The 5,296-nt window shown below is 41.2% G+C and overlaps 1 pseudogene; it reads right to left on the bottom strand.

The window, feature by feature from the left end:
• Positions 1-851: 851 nt before the first annotated feature.
• On the bottom strand, positions 852-3,776 carry LOC105032701 (cytochrome P450 86B1-like; annotated as a pseudogene).
• Positions 3,777-5,296: the final 1,520 nt, after the last annotated feature.

The following is a 5,296-nucleotide window of genomic DNA, read 5'->3' as shown; positions in this document are numbered from 1 at the left end:
TCTAGATGAATTCTGACTGTTGGATTGTGGTAGATCTCACCTCATCCATGCGCCCAAACATTCGATCATGCCCTGATCTCCTGGATGACTCATAGCCGTTGGATCACGATCGGCATGCTTCCAAGCGATCTGATGTACTTAAAAGGCTCGTAGACCGTCGTAGACCACATGGAAGGGTGCGTGGTCCGCGACCCCCCTCTCCCATGCATCGCACCCCTGGACAACGGTACACTGCATGCTCTTGCCCACTGGGCCGGCCCGCACGCACTGGGCCGTGCCGCACCCATGGGCCTGGGTCTCTACTAGCCTGCAGGCCGAGCCTGACCCTCTTGAGCCCTTCTCTTGCATCCGTGGGTCTTCTTTCATATATCTTCGCTGTCTAGACTCCGTTTGGACTGCTTTAGGCTTATTGGATTCCGTTTATCGTCCTGGACCTGTTTTAGCTTATTGTGGACGAATCTTGAGTACTTTTCTCAACACATTAAAAAGGACAACAAGTCTACTTTCCAACGTAATAAACGATGTGCTAATTGGAGTCTCTAATGCAAAGATATGGTCAGAATGCTCTAGACTGTCAGTTTTGAAAATTCTAAACTATTTAGCTTCTCTCTCAAGAATGGTTAGTGATATTTTGAATTCCACCATTATAGATGATGGCAATAACTAGTCCACCTTGGGAATAAGCCACACTTAATTAGAGATTGGGCTAGTAATAACCCAATTAGTTGTGCATTCAAAAGATGTTGGGTGATCTCATTAAGGGGGACAAAACTCAACAGTTAGCTGATCATTTTGCTTATAAGAATAAAAAGACATCTTCTTAAGATAAAGTAGTGATGTACATGCACGGACAACATCTTATTATAAAATGTACATAACATAAATACTTAACAAGGCTTTTAATTATATTTGATCCTTGAAGCCTGAGCTCCTTTATCAACTACTTGAGAAGCTTGGAGTCCTCCCTTACAGAGAGGGTCACCTTCAACCCATACTTGATGTACATGGTTAGCGCCAACTTTGGGACCACCGGGTGGCTCTCAACACCTTCACATGGTAACGATAGAGGATGGAAGCTACATAAACTTCATTTGATAGTAAGCAAAGTCCTTCCCCAAACATAGCCTTGGTCCAGCATTGAAGGCTGGAAATTTGTATGCAGACTCGCTCATGAAGCGACCATCCTTGAGCCACCTCTCTGGCTTGTAGTCCCTACAGTCCTTTCCCCATATGCTCTCCATTCTCCCCATAGAGTAGGTGGCATATATAACCTTTGTTCCTGGCTTTAGAATGGTTCCGTCAGGGAGCACATCATCTTCCACAACCTAAGCCAAAAAAAACAGTTAATTAACATGCATAAATCTTGAACTTGTGGCAGGAAGTTATAAGATTCAAATTTTCACAATTTTTTCCACTCTATAGTTTCAAGAGTTTTAATTCTCTCTTTAGGGACCACTTAACATAACAAAATGCTGGACCTCATACAATGAAGTACAAGGGTTCAATTTGACTTGGTGACATGAAGCAGTCATTATCCCTAAAGTATATTTCAGAGTGTGACCGTGCATCATTTTGCATCAGACAGCAGTTTATAGAATACAAGCATGGAATTAATGTGCTATGCACTTGATAATCAAAAAAATCATAATCGATACAAACAAAGATTTTTTATTAAACTCACAATATACTGCATCATGCGGTGCACTGTACATACTATTTATTGTGTAATGAATGACTACATGCGGTCGTGTATGATATGTATCATACGGCTCATATTTTGCATGACTATTCATCGTATGATGAATGGTGTGGTGATGCACCACACAATATGTGCAGAAAATTTATGTTTGATATGGAGACTGTAGGAGCCTTACAAATACATTTTAAAATTTTCAATGGTACGATGTAAAAAGGAGCTAACGGACAAGATGCCATGCATCTACTTAATTTTAATCGACGAGCAAATGCCAACCACCGAACGAGCAAGTGCCAACCACCGAACTATGCAAAATGAACCTTAACATAAAAACCTCATCCATTTAGAATATAGCAATAGCCATTTCTTTAATAATTGCCACGGTCAATTCTAAGCACATATATAATATAAAAATCATAAATATACAGATATTTTATATATATAATAAAAATATATTTATTATCAATAGAGATCCTATACAGTTCACGTAAGGCACTGCAAAGTGCCATGCAACTATGAATAGCCGCATCTGAATAGAGCCGGCTGTTAAACAAGATGGTCTATGAATACGTGCCATGTCATGCCCAGAATGTATTATTTGATGGCCATCCATCTTCTAATTGCAATCATCTAAGGATGTATAGCATTTTGCAGTGCATGAGCTAGAGCAAAATATCCTGGTTGTATTGTAAATAGATGAGTATTTGTTTTACGTGCAAACATGCAGGATTTATAAGTTGCAAAGCGTCCGTCTTCCAACTTACTTTTAATATGAAGATAATTTATATTTATGTTCTATAGTATATGCCTGGCCCTGAATTAACTACTACCATAATACCTCCTTATGATCGACGGGCACTGCAGGATATAGACGTAGAGATTCTGAAAGAGCCGCTTGCAAATATTCCATCCTCTTAACCTCCTCCGTCTCGAACACCAAACTCTTCCCTCCTTCCCCTTCAATGTTATTTTTTCTTTCCTCTACCATCCTCCTAATCTCCTCAAGGATCTTGTCTTCTACCTCCGGATGCCGGTTCAACAGCCAGAAGAACCATGATAACACCACCGACGTTGAATCCCTCCCCGCTAGGATCACATTTATGCAGACATCCCTCAGAAACTTGTCAGAAAACGCCATCCCATTCTCATCCTTCAACTTCATGAATGCCGTCAAGAGATCACATCTTGCCGACTTCTTCTCCTCCACACCCGACTCCATCTCCTCCTTCCTCGTCCGAATCAAATCGTAGGCGAACTTATCCACGCACTTCAACCACCTCTTCAGCCTCCTCTCGTTCCCGAGATCAAAGAAACGTAGCACCTTCCACATGGCCGTCGGCACGACGAACCGTCGAAGAGTCGCCTCCGTGGCATTCTCCAAGGCTCGGGCGAACGGCACCTCCGGAAGCTCGGGCCGGAGGCAACCCGGGTCGATACCGAAGGCGACCATGCACAAATTATCGAATGCCAGCCTCAGCAGCACATCCTGGAGGTCAAATGGCGCCTGGTTGTCATGGGCCAACTCGAGCACCGGGAGAAGTCTCGAGTGAACGATCTCGAAGACAGATTGGGTTGTCGCGGACCTGAAGTCAGCTGAATGGACTTCAAGGCTTAGCGTCTTTCTTTGGCGACGCCAGACCTCGCCGTCGGAGTTGAAGAAGCCATCGCCGAGCATGTCGCTGGCGATGTTCCGAAAGTACTCTCCCTTTGGGAAGTTGGAGAACTTGGTCTTTAGGATGTGCTCGAGGTTGCGGGGGTCGGCGGTGACGACGCACTGGAGGTTGGTGAACCATGGGCCACGGAAGGTGAATGTGCCGCCTTGGGCACGGAGCACGCCGGTCAACCACTCGTGTGCGTCGTTGCGGAGGCCGAGCAAGAGGGAGGGAAGCATACCGACGACAGGCCACACGGCCAGGCCCTGGTGTTTGCTTTGTCTTAAGGCATGCAGGGTTACTAAGATTGATAGGGCCATAAGGAGCACAAGGATTTGGATGTCCTGCGAGAGGCGCCAGAACAGACTAAGATAAGTTGTGGTGGTGCAGTGGTCATTGGAGAGGGAGGTCTGATTGCCAGAGTTCATGGTGGTGGAGGGGTGGAAGAGTGTGATGGACTGGAGGAGAGGAGGATGCATGGAGTGTTGGCAGGGTAACTGTTTTATAGGGCTTTGGGGTAGTGGGAAGGCCAGCATATTTTACCGAGGGGCAGAACATTGAATGCAAGCAACCATTAAACAGTGACCACAATCAGAAGTGGATATATGTCAACTTCTTTTCTAGTTCAAGTTTAGTTTTAAAGAAGGGAGCCATATTGATGATACGGGAATATACTACCTTATAAAAGGAAGTACAAGCTGTAAACAAATTTTATATGCTCATGCCGACATCTTGATTAGTTTTCCTTTTCCAAACCAATTCCAAAAATTCCCTTTCCTTCTGAAAAAAATTGCAGCACAGTAATCTAAATAAAATAATATTATTATTTAATTAATAATTAATTTGATCAATACTATTTGTTGATTGTAATTGTAACCATATATATATATATATATAATATAACAATATTCTGTGAATGAATATTGGAGTATTGTCAACTCAATTTTTTAAATAAATTTTATTGTACCACCTGCAATGAGCACATTTATATATATATATATATATATATATATATATATATATATATATATAAATTCTGCCATCTAAACTATCCGATTCCTTAATTGCAACAGAAAAACTTATTGTTCGGTCCTTCAATGGGTACCAGTACACAAACCCTTCCTAACTGTTTTTTCTGGCATCTGGTCCACTTAGTTTGGTATTTTTTCAATTCCCGGTCCCTCTCCAAAGCACACAGTGCACGGCGCGGTGGCACATGGAGGGACAACAAATTAAAGGACCGGTTGATGGCCTATTTTCTTTAAATGCATCCACGAAGGGACCACATCTCAAAATGCACTTTAATCTCTTCCAAGATGGTCTCTTTTCTTCCAAACAAATGTATAACTTCAAATTTTTAATAATTTAAATAAAATAATTAAAATATTTAATTCAAAAAAGATTTTCAAACAATATTCTCTTATAAATATTCAAAAAAATGATATAATCTCAAATTTTTAGGTATAAAACATGTCCCAAGAGGAAACAAACTATATTACTCAGACTAAAATGCACTGTCTAGCTGGAAGCCTTAAATTCATAATTGGTGGATTAGAAATATTTGCACTAAAGTTTGTGAGCTAGAGCATTACATCCATGAAAAATAGAAAAAGCTTGTTTATCAAGAAAAATTCTCAACAAAATTTATATCTTTATAATTCAAGGATGAGTCCACCATGAGCTGTGTCAATTAACAAGCTAATTCGCCTCCATCTACAAATCACCTTCAGTCCATATCTTTGTAGCTAGTGCAGTATTGTAGCCCTCTTCATGCCAAACTATGCTACTATTAGCTTGGCTATTAGTATAGTCTTCCCAATTAAGTTCTATATGCTCTACCACAGTCGAAGTTCTATTGTTGTCTTTGATTACATAGTATGCTCCACTATTGCCATTAGTTTTGAGTGATACATTAAAATTGACTTTGATCTATTCTGGTTGGGGGGAG

The sequence above is a fragment of the Elaeis guineensis genome, chromosome 4 (genome assembly GCF_000442705.2).
Source record: "Elaeis guineensis isolate ETL-2024a chromosome 4, EG11, whole genome shotgun sequence".
In the NCBI taxonomy this organism is placed as follows: domain Eukaryota; kingdom Viridiplantae; phylum Streptophyta; class Magnoliopsida; order Arecales; family Arecaceae; genus Elaeis; species Elaeis guineensis.
This window is presented reverse-complemented; position numbering and strand designations above follow the sequence as displayed.